Source organism: Lathamus discolor, chromosome 5, assembly GCF_037157495.1.
Source record: "Lathamus discolor isolate bLatDis1 chromosome 5, bLatDis1.hap1, whole genome shotgun sequence".
Taxonomy (NCBI): domain Eukaryota; kingdom Metazoa; phylum Chordata; class Aves; order Psittaciformes; family Psittacidae; genus Lathamus; species Lathamus discolor.
The window spans coordinates 104,175,677-104,196,919 of NC_088888.1; the positions used below are offsets into that span (position 1 = coordinate 104,175,677).

A 21,243-nucleotide genomic window follows, 5' to 3' on the forward strand; every position below is an offset into this window, starting at 1 on the left:
ACTAAGAATAAAAGTATTTCTTCCATAAATCAAAGGATCATTTTAATGAGCCTGACAAACAACATTCCATTAAAGTTCCATATTAGCTCCAAAGTATGTTTCCATTTGATATCTAGTTATTTTTAGTTACTTCCCCCCTGCCCCACCCATGAATATGATGTGAGCAAACCAAAGAAAAGCCCCTGTGGGTGTATTCAGATACTGTTTCCACTGTCATAATGTGTAACGTCAGCAGAAGATCTATCCTTCCCCTCAGTGTTGATTCCTCATCCTCTTTCCCTTGGCCATCACAGGGTTTGGGTGGATCTGGTGAAACAAATCTTAGTTCCTCAGTCTGTGTCGGCACACAGCATCTTTTCCAGTACTGCTTTCAGAAGTGTTACTGAAGGCATCTACTGCCAAAGCCTTGTGCTGTCCGTTGTATCAGGACAGGTTTGGCAAGATGTGACAGTGGCTAATAAGGCATCCTCTTGCTACAGCAGTGATCTGAAACTCACGGTTTGGGAAGTGAAAAAAGGATGAGAGACCAAGAAAATTATGGAGAGGTGACATCCTTACCATCAGGTATTTCCTTCATCTAATTTCAGACTGTGGTTGTTATTACTAATCCCCAACGTATGTACACATAAGTATATGCAGATTTTTTATTCTTCAAGAAGGAAAAGCTTCTTTCTTTAGAAGGTGGGAAAACCTTGTGGTGGAAAACAAGGAGATTTGCCAGCCTTCCAGCTCCTCCTGTAACCTGTATAGTGTCCAGATAAAGTGTAGCCTACCTATTTACATGGAAGACATAAAGTCAGGATAAAATTTGTGAAACTCCCAGCTTCAGTGGGTTAAATATTCCATGTTTACAATTGAATGGGTGGAGGAAATTAACTTTTTTTGGACAACAACAACAAAAAAACCCACCAACAAAACAACAACTTCTGATCTCACATTAGAAGTAAGTAAAGGCAGGCTGCATTAAGCAGTCAACAGGTAACATTTTTGTTGTCAACAACTCCACTTGCCTTGTGCTAAATTTCATCAGGATTCCAGATAATATACTACTAACCATTATTTTCTCACCTAGTTTGCTCAGTACTGACAGATAATAGATGATCCTATTACAAATAGATTTGACGCTGCATCCATGAAAATGTGAAAATTGGAGTCTCTCATCATTATTTAAAATGTGTGCTCACTCACTCAAATGAGGTATAAGAGGTATTGGAGATAAAGTAGGCCAGATTGCTGGAAAGGCTGCCTCAGTGTCACACAGGTTAATGTAGATGTATTATGTATTTATATAGCCTATAGGAGGATAACTTTTTAGCAAATGATTTGGACTGAATGTGCACTTGATCAGGACTCTCATTAATAACCCATGGCCACACTATTCTCATGGTGAGAAGTTACCTTTGCAATCACAAAGATTAATTCTTGGACTGTCTATTGTAGTTTGGGAGAAAGAGTCCAAAGAAACAGGTGAGCTGTGTGTGTCGTGCTGAACAGAGACCGGTATAGACTGAGCTCTAGATTAAGGTCCTGTGCTATTCCTGACATTTTGATTAAAATGGCCAATTTTTTTTTTCGGCCACAGTTCTAGAAATTGAAACAGTATTGCTTTTCTTTGAAGGAGACGTGTGCTCACACTAGCTGCAGCTGAGTGAGGGCCCAGTGCCAAACTGTATCCTCCATGCATGAGATACCAAAGATAAATTGACATTTTCCTGTTGGGGGTTAGGTCATATCCGTGTTTCCATGAGAATTGCAGTAATGTAGTCAGAAGTTAATAACTAATTTGATGATACATCCAGTGGGATTTGGTGCAGAAGAGGGAAGAGTTCGTTAAACATGAGACAATCAGCATTTCCTTTCATACTGGTAACTTGATTTCCCTATTTGATGGGTCATGAGAGACCAACATATTTGAAGTTCTTTGGAGCATGGACAGTTTCAATTGATTTGTCCTGGACTGTTACAAAATTTCATTATTTTGCTCAGGCCTTGCACATCTCTGAATCTGAGTCATTGCAGAAGCCATGCAGCACAGGAAAATGATTTTGATAGACCTTTTCCTCAACAGTGCGTGCCTGTAGTGTGGCATTCAGGTTGTGCAGCTTGTGGAAGTGGTCTAGAAATAGACAGTTGTCTGGACTAATCACATGAAGGCAGTCAGTCTATTAAGAGCCTTTGAATTATGCATATGACAAATGAGGACCATAAGAGAAGGCACTGAGTGAGGAGAATTTGAATGGAGCTGTTAGATGAGATGGAGAGTTTTCACCAGGAAAGTACATCACCAGAGAGCTGGAGCTGTGAAGAAGGCTTTTGTACTAGTCCTGACATCACTCATAGGCCATGAGGAGAAAACCGAGGAAGTAAACAGCAGCATCCCTGCTGCTGGAGCATAATCATTGTACATACTCTCTGTCATCAGCATATTCCCTGTCAATAAGTGGGTGTATGATAGTCTTACTCAAAGCCTTTGATGACAGGCTGCAGGACACTGCCTGGGGCTGTAAGACAAATAACAGTAGTCTTCTCCATGGGTGCTATCTGACTTTTAAAAAAATAATACCTTCCTGACTGCACCAATGCTGCTTTGTGAAGACACAAGCAAGCTCTCTGCTATCTATATAGCTGCAGAAGTTGCATGTGTTTCAGTCAGAACTGTAAACAAGTGTGTCAAGGGAAGCAATGAAGGGTGGTTCTTCACCTGGAATGTTCATGTCTCTTCAAATACGGCCAAAACATCACAAAGATGGTAGTAACGTAAGGTTGTGAAATGACTTGCTGTAGTTCCTCATTTAGAGTAGTTGTGTGGGGGCTGTCCACCAAGCTTATTGAGAAAGCTTGCTAGTTGGGAGGTGCTGGAGGTAGCACTGATGTGCCACCCACCAACCATGCAACTGGAAATAAGTGATTGCCAGGAAAATAGGAATCCTCTAGGAAGATGCTTTCCCTCCTCATATGTAGGCATTTGGATGGTTGCAGGCAGTCCTGACACCTCTTGGGGAAGGTTAGCTCTCAGGCTACCCACTGATAAAAGTTTCTTAGCACTGTATGTAAAGAGCCTAAACCCTATGTTTTTATATAACCTAATTCTTAAATTAAATCTAGCATCTCAATTTTAACAGCATGATCTCATCACACAATTGAATGAGTTCTGTGATGGTCAGATAGGCTAGAATCAACAATTTACACCAGGAGAAAAAAATCTTGCTGTGAGAGAATTGCTGCTTTTTCTAATTATTCTCATGGAATCAGAAGTTTGATTGACTGTAACCTGCTAATCTCCCACCCTTCCTCGTCTGTCTTCACTTGTTCTCTTCCCACTAAAGGCGATCTTTTGTAACTTCTCTGTTTATTCTGCTGTTTCTTTGGGTTTGACAAATTAAGCTGAAGATCTTTTTTTGGTGTTGTAATTGGGAAGCGTAGAGAGGAGATTAAGAGCTCCATTAGGTCAGTGCTGCTGTCAGTGAGCTTTGGAAATTTGGTTCATTGCTTAGGAAAAGTGTTCAAGATCTGCACCTCAAAGGTATGAGGTTTTGAGTCTTGTTATTCTAATATTGATTTGGGCTATAATAAATGGGACAGCTGATATAGGATTGAATAAGAGAAGTGTAATTAATGCCAACCAACATGAACTTACAGAAAATTAATGCTGTCAAGCTAATCTGGTCTCTGTTAAGTGTTTTTAGTGTGATGGCAAGTTTGATATTTATGGCTTCTACAAGGCATTTGACTTGGTGACACCATTTTGGTTAAAAACTAGAACAAAATAGTTCAATGTGTGAAGGCTAGGAATTGAACTTGCCCAACTTCAGCCATTTACAGTTTGCTGTCCTACTCTGAACTAGTTGTCCTAGGCTCCCTCTGAAGTTGGTGGAGAGGAGGAGAGAGGGTTATTGCTCCTCCCCTGAGTTGACATAAAGGGAATGTGTGCTTTTAGAAAGGACAAAGCTGGTTTTGCCTGTATTGGCGATCTTTGTGCACATCCATAGAAGAACTTCAGGGAGGCTGTGCTAAATCTGGGTCTGACCATACTGCGACACTCCCAGAATATTGTGTTCAGGTCTGATTGCACTTCAAGGAGGTTGATGAGATATGGAGAGATGGTAGAAGAGTAGTGATGGTGACTATGGAGTGGAAACATGTGCCTTTAGGCCACTGGGATTTCTTGCAAACATTCATTACCCTAATCCAAGAGAAAGAAAGGATTGATTAGCTTTTCTAAGTGGGAAATTAAGAAAGGAAGTGTCTTCAGTCTGTTGAACAAAAATACAGCAAGATGTGTTGTCTAGAAATGAAAGCCAAGAAAATTCATAATAGAAACAAATAGATCTTGACAGCAGGAATAATTAATCACTAAAACCTTCCACCAGCACCCAGAAGGCATCACTTAGAAATTCAGTAATCATGACAGGGTTTTTATTTTTTCTTCCTGAACATGGCAAGAAATTGAGTCCTGTGTCTTTATAATATGCAAGAGAATCAGACTAAGGTCAAAAAGGGACTGCTAGGATTATCTAGTCAGTAAATAACACTCTGAAGTGAATAGGGCTTCCCCTGCTATGGGCAACTTGTCAGTCCAAAATGAGTCAGAGAAAATGGAGGTGGTATTTGTGGGATCATAGGTGCCTTCTGTCAATCCTACTGTACCCGAAGGGTAACTCTTCTAGGTAGAGACGTAGCTTTAAAAACGTTCTGGGATACATTATGCTGGTGGCCATGCCACACTATAGAGGTGTCATCACCTTGTCTGTGTTTTTAACTTTCGTATTACTTTGTGCCTTAATATTGCATAAGGATGTTACCTTCTCTTGCTGTATGGCAGTGTTTGTTCAGATCATAGGAAAAATGGGTGCTTTTACCCTTTTGAGCAGAGGCAGTTCTTTCCAAGCAAATGATACTGTCCTCTCCCTTCCCATTTTGCAGCATCAGACCCAAAGGGCAGCTTTTAGGTTTTTCCCGTAACTCCTGCTGCCTCTGGTACATCATGAACCAAGTGCAGTTCCTGTTGTGTGCTCTGTCGCTTTGTGTTGCACAAGACTTCACATAAGACGAGGGACATGGACCTTGTCTAAGAGCATGGTACTTTGCCACTGCCTTGGCTCTTCTTCAGCAGCCTGTTCCTATCCTTCTGCTCTTCAGCTGCCTAATAGCACTCCTCCCACACTACAAAGGGCATGATGTGTCTGTCTTCACATCACCTGCAGCTGGTTATGTTACCTGACTTCCTGGTAGTCCGTGAGAGTCTTTACTGGAAGAGTAGGACTTTGTATTAAAAACCATCTGCAAATGGCAAACCAACAGGTTTTGTTCTGTTTCTGCTTTTTCTATTGACTTTTTTTTTTTTTTTTTGACAAAAATCTGGAAAAGACCTTGAACTGCAGAAAGTTGGTTCATGATTTCAAAGAAGTTGAGGTCCTTTCAGTCTCAAATGCTTTAGTGCTTTGAGTGCTAGTCTCTCCAGCTGCTTCAGTGAAGCAATAGATTTGAGAAGATCTATTAGTCAAGCGGTCCTAAAACTTTCCAGACTTTTAATCCCAATGCCTTCAAACCATTTAAGAAGGTATCTTTGCTAGTCTTTGCTTCAGTAAAGAAATAAAAGATCTTTCAACACATGTACTTGCCTATTACCTTCATCACATCTCCGGCAAAGCCAGTGGACTTCAATGAATTGTGAAGAAGCTGACTCCACTTTAAGGAAATCTACCCCTTTTATTAGACTGTATGTATTTGTCTTCAAAGAAACCTCACTATTCGGGTGAATGGTTTTGAACTGAACATTGCAGATCCATTAGAACTCTGCATTCATTTGAATAAGCAGTCTTTTCAGCAGTTTCTTTTTTGCATGAGAATATTTTACATATCTGTTCTGAACATCACACATCTCAGTAGCTTTCCTTAAACTAAAATAAAAACTAAATAAAAACTAAACCAATCTAGAATGAGTAAGAAATTCTTGTTTGCATCATCAGTCATCTGGTTGTGAGTCTTGCTATAGAACACCACAGAAATGAATGTCTGGAGAATGCAATTCAATGTTTGACATGCTTTAGGAGTAGAACAGTGGATACATCATTTGAGGATGGACCCCTAAAGTGCCTATTTTCTTATGGAATTTTGTCTGCTTGGGCAGGTGTATATGCTTTAACTTCATTTAGAACATCAACTAAAGGCCATCACCTGAAGAAAAAAAATTAAGCTCGATGAGCTACTAATGCTGGTTGTCTGATCTTCTAGGTCTATAAATTCATTACTAACCTCTGTATATCTTGCATCATTTAAAAAGTATTTTTGGGGAAAAAAGTGGTTGTAAATTATCTTGGCAAACTTTGTCATAATTGCTATTTGCATTGGAGCTTGCAAAAATAGCTTTGGTTATGATCTGATACTTTTAATGGTGTATTTCACTGTTTCCATTTAAACTTTGAAACTTTGAAATGACATCTTTGTTTTTCCCTTTTAAAGAGCAGCATAATCCAGATGTCTGTCAAAAGAGTTGTTGATGTAGCATTTTATGAATAATCCTTCTGTTTGAATTTTTTGTTTTGTCAGAAATGTTTGCCAAGCTCTCATAAAGCTCCCGATGAATATTATTGATGTATACTTCCTTTTAAAGAAGTGATTATCCATGCGGGATACAAACTGCACAGTCTGTTCAAAACCCCAGTTTTTTTCTCAAAAGGTATATGATGTTGTAGGAGGAGTTAATTTGTTGATGTGATGGAACAGGGGGCTCCTGAGCTAAAATGATTCTCCCCTTTCCTTTGTCCAGCTTAACTCTTTGAAGCACAGCCCAGCATTCAAGTTTGGGGGACTTCTGAGAAAGTATTACGCAGAATATTCTCAGGGTTACTGTCAGTCTGCTTAAGTCTGTGATGAAGAGTGTTAGTAGCTCCCTGTCAGCTTTCAGAGAGATGAGTGTGACTGTAAGAAATGTTGAGTAAAACATACTAAGTAGTCTTAGGAGTACAGCGGTCACCATTTCAAACCTGGAGCTGTTACTACATCCAGTGTTGCTGTCATTTGTGGCTGTTAAAAGATTTATATAAGGAACTTGCCCTTTAGGCATGTGCAGACATCCTCTTCTCTGGTCATGTTTCTCAGGTGATTCCTTAATCCTGGTGGCTGCAGCGTAAATACTTATGGAGCATGATGAGGAGTGGCAGCATTGCTGGGCTTTTTCCAAGCATATCAGAATCCTTTTGGCTTGTAAATGCTCTGGGGTCTGCAGACCTCGCAGTGTTCTAGCCTGCAAATTAGTAGCTGGCTGGTTGTCAGTTGGGGAAAAGAGAGATCTGTAAATTCCGTAATAAATAATAGATTAGGGTTAACATACACAATAGCATTCTGCATGTATCATGATACAGAGTAGTCATTCCTTCCCATAAAGTCAAGTGGAACTGTGAAAATGGATGCATCCCTCGTGTTCCAGCTCTGTGTTTTATTTTTTCTATCCCAGCCTGCAGTTCTTGGCTGCAGCTTCACCCAACTTCAGAGCCTACATAGCTTCTCATGGGATCTGTAATTACTCCCTTCTCAGACCACTTGCTCAGTTTCTGGCAATGTTAGGACAACAGGTCACACCAGTCATTATAGAGATTTTCCTTGTGGAGCTGGAATAGTTCCAATCCAAATGCACTAAGGATAACTGGGACTGCACAACAGTAGTCCCTAACCTGCGCAGCACTGACGGCTTTGGGTGCGTTGGTCTGTACTTAAATCCTGGGTCTGTACGGCTTCCCCGTTGAGCTAAGCTCGACTGTTTCCAGAGTGACTCATTTTGATCTGCCAGACGCACTGCCTGTAAGCACCCTTCTTTTACTGCTTATGAAACAGCTACTTGGTCTGCCTAGTGAGTGTTTCTACCTTATACTGCAGTCGGTTCCCCTCTCCACTTCCCCATTCTGATTTGCTTTCCTTTGCCTTGTTGATTTGCAGAGAGAATGCTCCAGCTGTGCCTCTGAGCATTTCATTTGCTTTTTCCAGCCCCTGCCCCAAGCTGCAGTACCTGACATGGGGAGGAGGTTATGTTTGCAGTGTAGAGCTGCTTATAAAGGGCATTTTTAAAGCGCTGTGTGCTTCACAGTTGATTTATGGCTCGTCTGCACAGGCAGGCATTCATAGAATATTTTTTGTGTTAAACTTTTCCTGATTAATTAAACTACAATAACTCTCTCATGTCCTTTACTTCATCCTTCTTCCTTTCCTAATCCTTTCTTTTTTTCAACTACAAGTGAGACAGCGTGGGCAGGTGCCACATGGTTTGCTGCATCCCCTCTGAGGTCCATGTTGTGTGCCTCTGCTGCAGGCTGTTGGGCGACCTCTTCTTCAGAGGAGCTCTGAAGCAGTCCCTCGTTGTTGCCAAATGTTGCTGCCTGCTCCTCACCTTACTTTAGATCAGGAGGATGCTGTTTAAATCTGCATATGCTCCTCTCACCCTACGCAGCTCTTGGTGGATGAGCTGATCTGCTGTATTGCCCTTGGATGCTTCATCTGTAACAGAGGAACTCTGAAGCGATGTCCTGCTGCATAAGAAAATTGTGGTTCTGACTTGACATCATATGAAATCATACCCTGCCTCATCCTTTCTTGTCTTTGGTAAACCTTGAATTTGCTAGTTAAAGCCTAGTAAGCTTTCTGTTAGCTGCTTGTCCTTTCATTGTATCTAACTGTTTGCAGGGTAATTCTACTTTTTAAGACCCAGAACTGTTGAAGTTCAGGCGATTCTGATTGATGTAGCTGCTTTCTCCAAAACATCCCGACCTGATTCTCACTGATCAGGTCTTTTGAACCTAAGACACTTCTAACTATTCCATCCCTTCATGAAGATGCCTATGTTGATGAGGTAGGTGAGCCGACACCGACTACATGATGTTTTGTCTGGCCTCTTGCTAGTTTAACTGTGGAAGAATGAGCTTCATGAAGCTTGCTACTCTAATGATGCAATATCTAAGCCAGGGGCTTGGTTTCCATCAGGTTGCTTCAAGTAATTTAATTTAGAAGCTTAGGTACAGTATAGGATGTATGACCTCTCTGTATTGAAGTGGTTAGACTCCCAAATGAGAGATGAAGGTGCTGCTATAGGCTTCTGTAAGGTACCTTCAACTTCATAAGTATCGATACCGGGAACTGAGGCTTTACCTTAGCAAATAGTACACTATGATGAGAAATGGCCACTCTTGGTTTTGGTGTTTAAACCTCCTTGCTGTGCTTCTGCCTCTTCCAGTTACAGTATCTTATTCCAGTGGTTCAGAACTTCCTGGCTGGTGTTGCTCTCCTCACTACCCCTCAATAGCAACTGCGGTAAAATTTTGGTAGGATTAAAATACTTCCTGATAAACAGTCAAGATTTTCTAAATTAGGGGAAGAAAATCCCATCCAAATGCTAGTAAATAATGTAAGCTGCAGTATGGTAAACAGTAAAGGCCATTAATCCTGTCTTTGTGTTGCCACAAGAAATAATTTTTACTCTTCTTTGGGCCTGCATGTCCAGGAGCACGCAAACAGATTTTGAACTTAAGCCCGTCTTTGTGTATCATTTTCATGGTGAGGGATTATTGCTTTTCTTGCTCCTTTTTCTCCCTGATCCTTCTTTCTTCAAATGTCCCGTATCCAGCTGTGAGGGCTGTTTTGCCTTTCCCTGTGGCACTGCCATCTAGAGTCTGCAGTATGCTTTTAAAATGTTCTTCATGTCTTTCATTATTGAGGTGGGAAAGAAAAACGTTTCCTTCGTGTAAAACTGTCACAGGCTTCTTACCTATCAGAAACCGATTGCATTTTTCCTGACTGTCAAAGGCTCTTTCTCTGTTCTGTGAAGTCTTGGAACAAGAGTCCTGAGATGGCTTTGAAAAGTGGATGTTTCCCTAAGGAGATCTCCCAGAGCATCTCTGGCCTAGTGTTGCCCTTGGAGATGATGGGGTAACTGTGACATGATGAGTCACTATGCAAAGGAAGAATTACTCCCTTGAGACTTTTTCTTTCCTTTCCATAAACTGCTTCATGAAAACAGTGCTCTTTCCACAAACAAAAAACAAAACAAAAAAGAGATTCTATTTTTGTTTGAGCTTTTTCAGGCAGTCCATGCTAAATTCTTTAGTCATGTTGTAAAAGCCAGAAATACTCAGTTGAAATGTCTCTACAAAGCATTTAAGAAGTGTTAAATAGATAAATAAGTAGACCAGCTATTTGAACAGCCTTAATTCCAAAATGAGTCTAACCCTGTAAACAAAGCAGGCTGAGGAGAAGGAAGGAACTCTGTATGACAGAGAAGATGAGAATCATAGAATCATATGGTGGAGGATAATGTGGATAAGATGTTTGCATACCTGCACCTTCCTCAGAACTTTCACATGCTGCTCCTTTGTATTATCTTGTTTAGGTTTTAAAAAACTAACCTTCAGCTGGCTAGTAGCTACAACAGGCTCTGTTTTTTCTTCATGAAGGACTAAAAATTGTAGATGTTTTGTCTGTTTAGTAGGATCACTGAATGTTTTGGGTTGGAAGGGACCTTAAAGATCATAAAGTTCCAACCCTCCTGCCACAGGCAGGAGCATGTTCCACAAGACCAGGTTGCTCAAAGCCCCGACCAACCTGGCCTTGAACACTGCCAGGGATGGAGAAGCCACAGCTTCTTCAGATGCCTAGTCAGTCCCTTTAGGTATTGGAAGGCTGCTCTACAGTGTCCCCAGAGCCTTCTCTTCTCTAGCCTGAACAAACCCAGCTCTCTCATCTTGTTTCCGTAACAGAGGTGCTGCAGACCTCTGAGCACCTTCATAGCCTCCTGTGGACTCACTCCAGCAGGTCAACGTCCTTCTTATGCTGGGGCACCAGAACTTTCCAAATCTGGTCCCTGGCTTCTCAGACAGTTTCTCTGTATTCCTCTCAGGCTACCTGTCCTTGCTGCCTTGTTTGTTTTATGAGATTAATTTTGGGATGCCAACTGGCCCTAATCCCATCCCTTTAAACCTTTTTTATAATGGTCTGATTTTTTTTTTTTCCTTCTGTGTGATGGTACATCTTGCCTTGCAGCCAGCTCTTATTGCAGATCATTCATTGCAGATCATTCATTAGATCCATTTGGTCAGCTAGTCAAGCTTAAGTTGCAGTGTGCTTCATTTGCAGAAATGCAGTAAGATTCTACCAGTTTTATTAAACTCTCTTAAAGAAACAAAGCATGACCAAATGGAGCTCATTGCTCAACTGATACATCAAGTGACCTTGGATAAGTCATTTAGTTCTTCCATGCACTTCTGTTTCCTGTTCCTTTACCATCACCTCTTTGGACTGTAAGGTCTTTTCACAAGGTAAATTATTCGGTCGATCTATTTAAACATAGCAAAAGTCACACAAGTATTCTGTAATAACTGTGCCGGCAGCATAGGGAGATAGCTTCCAAGGAGGTGTTTTGCATGGTAACCCTTCTATAGTTTATAGGTAGGTTTAGTAACTGTTACTCTACCACCTCACAATTACTATAATTAGATAAAACATAAATTATGTATAGAATGAAAAAGGTTTAAGTAGAGGTAATGGGAGGGAAGCCCTGATTGCATTGTTCAAGGGAAATGCACTTGTAAACTTTAAATTAGTTTGTATAACTGAATTACTTGTATGCAGCTCTCTTGTCGTTCTAAGAATCTTCTTAGTAGAAACTGAAACTCTGGTGCTAAAACGTAAAATCAATAGGTACTGTTACATCCACTTAAAAAAAATTGTATTGATTTGCAGATAATGGCAGCAGTTCGTTCTTGCAGGATTACATGCCACTTCCTGTCGTAAAGATTACTTCAGTATATATTACATCTGAGATGGAGAACATAGGTATAAAACTGCTTTGCTTTAATGAATAGTCATTTTACTCTGGGCATTAAAATGAGATATATTTCTTTAAATTTATCTCTAGGGATTGTTTTGATTTCATGGGCAAACCCTGTGTTACCAGAGACTCTAGAACACTATTAAACTTTCAAATAATCTTAGATTGACTTGTTTCTGCAAGTGCTTGAACTTGTCTTCTCTTTGATAGCAACTAATTAAGCAAAAGATTGTGCTCCTTCTGGTCTCCTCCACATCCTTGATTAGAGGGTTAACACCGTGTTATCTTGGGTATTAGAAATTCTTTGCTAAACCCTAAGTATCTACTGCTAGCATCTCACTCTCTGCTTCATAACAAATTTGTCACCTTCAGGGGATTAAATTCTTCATGCTGATCATGGTGGTCTCCCATTGTGCAGCTGGTTTTTTGGTTTTCTGTGTTTTTTCTTTTTTTGTGCTGTAGCTCATGTGAAACCTATTCATATTAAGCATAGGTGACTTCATGTATTAAAATTTCTCTTTTCAACTCTTTCTAGATAACCTGGCTTCCCAGAAACCTCCTGTTAAATGCAAGGGTTTGCTGTCCTGTTTACTGACTGTTACACCTGAGGCTGATTTTGATAGAGATTCGGGATATCGCAGGGTAAGTGTGCAGATACCTGTTCTTGTTGTAGGTTGGTTTTTCTTTCATGGTCTCTTATTTGCTTACACGAATGCAGTTTGGACTGTGCTTTTCCTTCCAGTGACTGCAGCAAGTCCCTATCGGAGAATGTGCAACTGAGCATCTGTGTAACAATAGAAGAATAATGTGGTAGGATGAATACTAATGCTGTAAACCTGATTAAGAGTATGTGAAATTGGTGGTAGCTCCAAGAGGGAGCAATCTTCTGTGTGTACAGATTTGTAGGCCTGTATCTTACAAAACTGTAAAAAGCTCTAAGGCACTCATTTGGGTGTAGTGAACATTCTGAGTTCTAAGCTGACAAATGTGCATGTATTTTTATATTATAAATTAAACATTTTTCCTAATGTACATAGTTATAAATATCTGTGAAGTTTGCAAGATCAAGTTTAAATATTTGGAAAAGGGAGATTAAAGGTTACTTAGTTTCTTGGAGACATGGGAAGGGGAAAGAAAGAACTGATTCCCTCTCTTATCCAATTCTACTTCGCATATCAGAGCAGAAACTGAAATACTTGACTTCATTATGGAATGACTCTTGTGGAATTTTTCACTTCCCAGCTGCTGGAGGAAAGTGTGATTTAGTGTTTCTTTTCTTTTTCCTCTTCCTCAGTCTTTGATTCTTTTCTTCCACTGTCTCTTTCAACTTGCTATTTTTCTTGCCTCACTCCTTTCCTAGCTTCTTTCTCCAGACCTGTCTTTTCTTCATGGAGCTAATCCTGACCCTCACTGCTGTTTATCTTTCTTATCCTCTTGGCCTCCTTTGACCAGCCTTCTGGCTTTTCCCAACCAGATATGTAGATTTGTGGGATGGAAGGCACCACCTGTGGAGATGATCTAGTCCAGCCTCCTGCTTAGATCAAGGTTACCTACACCAGGTTGCACAGGGACCTATCCAGTTGGGTTTTGAATCTCTCCAAGGATGCAGATTCCAAAACTTTGCTGGGCCCCTGTTGCCATGTTTTGCCACCTTATGAAGGATATTTTCCTTGTCTATAATCTGAATTTCCATTGTTGCAGATTCTTTTTTCTCGCCATATCTCTGTACCCTTCCAGGAATAGGCTCAGCCTGTCTTCTCTGCACCTTTCCTTTGTGGAATTAGAAAACGTAGTGAGGTCTGTAGGTGCTCGGCCTGTGTTCCAGCCACCAGTACCTTCCCCTGGACTTGCTCTAGCATGTCAAAGCCTTCTTGTTCTGGAGGGCTCAAAAATCCTGCATGGGGGGAAGGGTCATCCTCTGGACCTGATGGCTGTGCTCCTGCTAATGTAGCCCAGGATGGAAGCACTTTGCCTTTGTTGCAAGGGCATATTGCTGGGTCAAATCCTACTTCTTGTCTACCAAGACCACTAAGTCCTTTATATTTTTTTCCTATTTTTTATGTTTAATCTTTCTCACACACTGTTGTGCAATCCTTCCTTCCAGTGTTTGCTGTTCCTCCACAGGTTTCCTTATTGAACACTTCAGTATCCCCATTGCATCTTGAACGTGATGTTTCTGAAAGCCTATTCCCATTAATGAGTTTGAAGAGCTACATTTTGCAAACAGTGAAAGCCCATTTAAGTCTTTCACTCCTGGAAATGGGCATATTTCCCTGAGCAACTAGCTTAAAGCTTTCAGTGTAGCTTTGATAATATAAAAATCTTTTCCAATTCCTATCATTAGTATGTTCATGGTAAAACAGGAAATTGTGTATATGCTTAAGGTGTGTCCAGGTGTGTGTGGGAGAGTGTATTTAATTCTTTTCTGTGCTGCCAGTACACAGTCATAAATAGTGTATATAATAATATATATACAAAACTGTTGCTGGAAATTGAGTCTGAATTATGAATAAGGCTTTTATTTTATATGCCGTCTTTATGTTTGTCCCTCTGTGTGTGTGTAATGCTGCAAATTGCAGATACCAACAGCTGTAATTGTAGTTGTAGTTAAATCAAATGTTCTCCAAATTCTATTTTAGTTTTTTTTTTTTTTTTGTAGCTGTCACAGTGAATAATGTATCTGGTTTTTTCTATATTTTAATAGAGTCTGTATGTTGGGAGATATGCCAGAGAATGGACACTCAGGAATAGTCTCAGGCTTAGCTTGACAAACTGATCAGATGCTCCTTGGGGAAGGGAGACGTGCTCCTGCAAGCTTTGCTCACTGGTTCCCTTGTAAGTGGCCTTAGGGGAAGGGCCAAGAGGGCATCAGTAGTTCAGTACTCAGATCATACTTAATAGTTTAGCCAGGGTGGCTGGAGCTTGTGTGCCAGTTACTCGGTTTATATCTGCCAAGAAGGGGAACAAAAGAAAGCCATGAAGGGGGCAAGTGGAGCAGAGGGGATTAAATGTGCTGAGTCGGGTAAAAAAATAGTTCATCAGAAAGTAAGAAAAGTGGAAAGGAAGAGAAAACGTACAGGAATGAGGATGGAGACTTTAACTTGCAACAGAGTGTTTTGGTTCTAATTCAGAGAAATGTTGTCCAACTCATGAAGAAGTAGTTACACTAGAGCAACTCATAGAGTGGTGAGTGACAGTTTAATTCACTTTCTGTGGTGGGGAATATCTAGCAGATCTGGCTTGTGATAAGTTGCAGCATCACCTAGTAACATCAACATGAAATGCTGAGGAAAGTTTTAGGCTGATTATCGAATTATTTGAAGTTATTCTGTTAGGCTATGGTATGCCTGTGGGTGTTTCTCCCACCATAGCTGTGATCTGGTTGTAACAGAAGAAAAAAAAAAAGAAATGAGAAGCCAGTTGTGTCTGTGGTTCCTGCTGAAGCCTTGTGGTAAGTGTGAGAAGTTGTTTGAAAGGGGCTTGAATTCCTGGATGGACTTTGTCTCCTTCTGGGAATGGGCTGCATGTAGGAGTTGCACACTTGTCTGTCTTACCCATTTCTGGATATTCCTAGTTCAGCTGTTCCCCTTAAAAGGCCTTTCAACTTGCTTAGTTTTTCTGCAAGATATAAATGTACTTCTGCATGTTGACTGTAGCCCTTTATATCCTGACAATCACGTGCGGTTGCAATTTTTGTATTCCAACTGAGGGAGTACTTAACCCCATTTTTTTCTGGTTCAGACTGAATTAGTTTTCACCATATGCAGTGCCTCTTATGGAAGAGGAGGGGGGGGATTTGAAATGAAGAAATTGAGAGCTGATTCTGTGATGCAGTTATTTTAATAACCATGGGTCTCTCTGCACAGCACTGATTGCTTTTTTGGAGTATTTATTAGGAGGAAAGAGGGTCAGGAAGGTGTATAAACTCAAAGCGAGACCTCAAATGACCATGTGCATTTAGGACCTTGAACTCCTAATTAATGTGTTTTGCTTTTCATTTTTGTAGTTTATAGGTGTGTAAAAGCCAAGATATGGGTTTCTTCCATTTCATCCTTTACAGGAGAAGGAGCAAGCCGAACAAGCAGAAACAGTTAGTCACAGAATTCCGAGATCGCACTTTTTGTATGAATTCGCAATAAGTTTTGGGATGCAGTAGAGAAACCAAGGAATGACTTCCCATGTCTTTGGTATGATGTTCATAGAATAATTCAGTTTGGGAGAGACCTTGGGAGGTTATCTTGTCCAGCCTTCTGCTTGAGGCAGAGCAGGTTGTTCAGGGCTGTGTCTGTGGCCAGGTGATAACCTCCCTGGACAGAGCTCTGCAGCTTCCCTGGGCAGCTGCTCTGCTGGTTAAGCACCTGCTCTGAATTTTTCTTCCTTATGTTTTACCAGTGTTTCCCTTTTGTACAGCTTGTGCTGTTGCCTGCTTTACTGCATGCTGCAGAAAGACTCTGTCTCACTGTGTGCTCCGGACCTTTAACCATCCACTAAATCACGACAAACTGGAGACTTGTGTTTGTAAAGAGCTTGGATCAATGTTTGTCAAGCATCTACACATCAGGAACTATTTTTTCCTGTGTGTGTTTGAGTCTATTTAACAGCATCTGGGTTGTTTGCTTTTTTTGTAAACAGGGCTCTGATTTTGCTGTGCTGTTACGTAAGGGGGCAAAGGTGGAGTGAGGAACAGGCAACATCCATACTAACATCTCCATAGGTGCCAACACAAAAATACCTATGTTCCTTTCTGCCTATACATATACTTGTTAGGTAGGTCTAGATTTACTTGCAGATCTTGGGATTAGATGTGGTTCCTGTTCCTATCTCTGCTACAACTACATTTGCAGTAGTTTTGCCTTAGCTTCCATGTCATTAAAATGGAGATTATATACTCTTATTCACAAGAGTGCTGCAAGTCCTATGGTAACTGCTAAATGCTTTTAGTCACTTGGGAGAAAACTGCTATAAAAAGGAAAAAAAAGAGGTATGTTTATAGTATAAAATATGTGCTTGTAGTTACAGGGTTATGTTAACTCCGTACTCTTTGTAGGTTGCTTTTACACCAAAGTAGTATGCTTTTCTAATGTGTTGTGTTAGTGTACAAATTAGATCCTTTTATCCAAATTACTTGTTGGAATTGAAGGAGACGTACACAAGGGTTGCTAGGATGGCCTCATTTTTCACATTCAAGATTTGAAAGTAGAAACAAAGCTTAGAAACTTGGGATTCTTTTCAAATCAAGTCCTTTCATAGAAGCAGTTAAGTATTCTTTTTGTCAGCTATAATAATAATGAGGTTTTGGTGCTGGGATGAGCGATAATTGCAAACGGCAAAAAGTCATCAGACATTGTTACTCAGGTTGCAGATTTTATTAATCGTAAAAGGAATTATTCACCTAGAAAGGCTGTTCTATATGTGCTCATTTACATGAAGACTTGCTGCCTAATTTATTTTGTTAAAAACCAACAAAAACCAACCCACAAAAAACCCCCACCAAATTCCTCACAGACTTTGTCCTGTTCTTCAAAACCTTGACTACTTTGTCCTTCAGATACAGTTTGCTTATAATGTCATCTGTGCTCCTGCTTATCCATGGAACAAATCTTATTTTGGGACAAATCCTATTTTTGCCTCTCTCAAAAATTTATCTGCTGCTTTTTGGATTTATTCCATCAGCTGATTACTGTGAATCTCCCCTGCATGCATTTCCTCCACAATTAAAAAGGATGTTTATCTTTTATGAATGACTTCTTAGGTAGATGAGTTGTGTGGCCCTTTACATGTTTCTGATCTCCTGAGGTGTTGGGATTTGCAGATGTAAATCAATTTTTTATCCGTTTTCCCCCACTTCTTTTATGTTGTTTTCAACATGAGTCTTCATTAAGTGAAGAAATTGAGCACATGCTTCACAATAGGAATACAATTAGTCAATGAGTTTGCCCTGTGAGCTTAAAACACAGTACGTACTTTAGTATCTCTTTAATTGGGGTGTTGGATGGTAAACTCTTCGGGGTATGGCTACAGCCTTTACATGTTCTGCTAGAGAATTCACAGAGAGAGCATTGCTACAGCATGAATATTCAATAACTGCCTGCCTGCCCCTTTTTCCTTATGCTGAAATATTAATACAGCAGTGATTCTGCACCTAATCTTCCTGAGATAAGGTGCGTGTAAGTAATCCTACTGACAATATCCTGCATGGACCCAAGCCTTTTTTTCAGGATCACACCTTTCTGGACCGTGCTGAACACCAATTACTCTCAGTAATGCAGCTGGATCTACAGCTGCTGTTGCTAAAATGATGATGTGCTTTCCCATGGAAGGCAAGGAGCATTGGCTCTGCTCCCGGCTGTGTGCCACTGGGTCACCACTTCAGCCTGCAGAAGGACATTAGCTCCAAGGGAGGTATAAAGCTACTACTCATCGTAACAGAAGTTCAGACATGTGGATAGAGAAGTACATTACTATAATTCCCATTGTGACAAAGCTCTCTTTGAACTTTGCCAGTACCAAATTGAGATCCTTCAGCTGGCATCACTCAGGCCTTTTCAAGATCACATTGCAGGTGACTCGGTGGCAAAACAGCTTCAGAAGTACAGGATTCCTGTACTCTGCCATGCTCTGGGCTGTGACTTGAAAACCGGATTTCACAACTGATATTGCAGACTTCTGAGTCTATTTTCTAAACTAATATTTAAAGTGTGCCCACCAGTTCTGTTCTCAAAGTTGGTTGTTCAAACTATAATATATTTCAACACAAAATTATGCAGCCTAAAGTGAAGATTGGTACAGTAGCGCAGCAGTCTTCTGTTTCACATATATTTGAAAGCTGAGAAAGCTTCTGCTGAATTCAGACGACAAACGCTTGTCAAATTGTTCACAAAGAAACGATTGCTCTTGGATGGAATTAATTTGCAGTATCTCATTTGCCATCTTAGTTTTGTCATGAATTTCCCCTACTTGGCAGCCTGAAATGCCAAGTGAAAAAGTGTTTCAGTGAGAGATAATATAATATACTAAGAAAATGTTATTGATCACAGTATGCTTTTACTGGAAGATGACTTTTTCTGACCGGAACACAAGGGACTTTGCCTTGTTATAGTAGGAAAATGTATTGTAATATGCAAACAGGATTATTGTTAAGGTCACAACAACTTTGTTTTTACATTGTTTCCTTTGGAAGCAAGCTTCTCCACAACTAATACTGTCAGCTGGGATAAAGCAAGAACAATTTCAGTTTTAAACGTAAAAAGGGTTACAGCAAGGCTTTTGTTTTATGAAGGAAAGAAATGAATGCTGTTTTCCACATCACCAAAGGTCAGAACTTGTAATTCAATAGGCATTACTGTAGGCATTTTGTTATGGTGAGGGACTGTATTGTGATGGCTCTTTGTCAGAATCAATTAATGCACATTTTCTCAACATACATGTATTTTACGCGTATGTTATAGACAGAAAATGTTGCACATTTTGTTTTAGAGTGGCTTCCACATGCGAGGACTATCAGGCACTTAATTTTCCCAGCTAATGTGGGAAGATTAGTCCGTGTTGCTCACAGACGGTTTATGTGGGTATATGGACATCATTACCCTGCAAAGCATGAGGACATAAATTTGTGATGGGATGCCCAGTCCAGGGAGCTTAGAAAAAGGGCACTTTTAAAATGTTTGATTTAAAGAGGGCTCCCACTGCATAAACAGTAGCTCAAAGCCATTAAGGTCCTGCTAGTAGTGAGATAGCTTTCTGCTGAAGGGCTCAAAACTTCCCCTGAAGAATAAGCATGTCATTAAGATGATACTTCTTAAAGGTATTTCGAGCTATTTCTAATGAAACTCATGCAAAACACATTCTGCAAAACTTAACTCTTTAACAATTTTTTTCTATGTGTGATTTAGGTTATAGTATTATGAGTCATGTTAATTGAGACTGGAAACACAAACTCATTTGGAATAAATCAGTGAGGGTTGCACTGCAAATCCAAGAATATTGTATTTTCTGTGTTTGTTTTGCTTTTGTCCTGCTCCATTTCGAACATGTCCCTCCAGTGGTTTTCTCTGGTTTCGTTGCAATCAATCTCCACTTCAATGAATCTGAAGATATAAACCCGACTGCAGAAATTCATCTCTGGTATGGTAGTGGGTTACTAACCTGCTCAAGGTTTCCACATCGCAAAATGATTTTTTTACTTCAACCAACCATTTCTTACACAGGGAAAGTACTGTTGCTAAAATTCTTGCAAATTGTTGTTATAGCCTGAAATTTAATTATATTTCTTTTATTGCTTTTTCTAATTTGGTTTGGACAAGTTGGTGTAATTTAGGGGAACAGGTCTTAGTTGCGTGAAAGACCTATTTCCAGGCTCCCCTTTTCCAGACTCTTCTTCTAACATGCAGATAGCCAGGTGCGGGAGAGACCCTTCTTCTGTTATTAAAGTAAGCATTAAGGATTGAAAGGTTTAGATTATGGCTTTTAAAAGAGAACAACAAAAGAAAACCCAGGTCCCTAGGTCATCTTCCCCTCTTCAGCTGCAAGAATTTAATATGGTTTATTTAGCACAAGAAGCAGGACTTGAAGTTCAAGTGTAGTAAAGGTTACAGAGGAATATTGTTACATTTCCTGCAAGAGTAAATCCATTGTTTGTACTTCTTAGGATGTTTAAAAATACAAAAAAAGTCTGTTATTTTCCTCCATTGCTTGAAGAGGAGGAGAGTTACTGCCATCGTTTCACTTCCCAGTCCCTGTGGGATCTTAGTTTAAGGCAACCTGGCTCGTAGGATCAGCTCAGCGAGTGTGGATGTCTACCCTGTGGGACTTGTGCTCCTAAAGATGCTTTATGTTGCCACGTTTTCCTACCACTTGGCAGGAAAATGATGCTCAGCCTTTGTAATTCTTTTCCATCTTCCCAGGATGTGCCAGAGCCTGCCCTGCTCACAAAGCGTCTCTTGCGCAGGCATGAGTCTCCAAAAGGCTGTGGCAGTTTGGGGTGGCTGGTAATGTCTCCTTTTCAGCTGTGTTCAGTAAGAATAGGTAGAGTTTCAACACATGTCGTTACAAAACAACTCTATTAACACGGCTGTTCAGCATTTCCTTGCAACCTTTTGTGACTAGCTCTCCAGAATGCTGTTTAAAATACCACTGGAATCAGCTAAATCTGGTCAGCCCTGTGGATGAACTTAGGTACTTGGTTTGACGTGCCTGAAAAGATGAATTATTTAAACATAAATCCATTTAGTTTTCATGTTCCCTATCCTCATGAACTGAAAGATGAGGGGAAAGGAAGAGAAAAAAAAAAAAAAAAAAGACCCATGGGTAAACAGTTTGTGCTGCTTAAATCTTAGCTAAGGTGTTTGGTTTTGAAATGATTCTTGGTGGGCACTGTAAAGACAGGGAAGGTATCTTTCTCTTTTACTGCATTTGCATCGAGTGTGAAAATC

General features: G+C 40.2%; 1 protein-coding gene across 3 annotated transcripts in view; it reads left to right on the forward strand.

The window, feature by feature from the left end:
- KLHL29 (kelch like family member 29) overlaps window positions 1-21,243 on the forward strand; it is a 411,401-nt gene that overhangs the window by 56,040 nt on the left and 334,118 nt on the right. The window contains exons 1-2 of one of the 3 annotated variants that reach the window (XM_065681731.1): window positions 12,412-12,454; window positions 12,531-12,622. The gene's annotated coding sequence lies outside the window, so the exon portion shown is untranslated. Of the gene's footprint in view, window positions 1-12,347; window positions 12,455-12,530; window positions 12,623-21,243 lie in introns of those variants that run through there. The other 2 variants (XM_065681735.1, XM_065681730.1) reach the window with 2 other exon arrangements.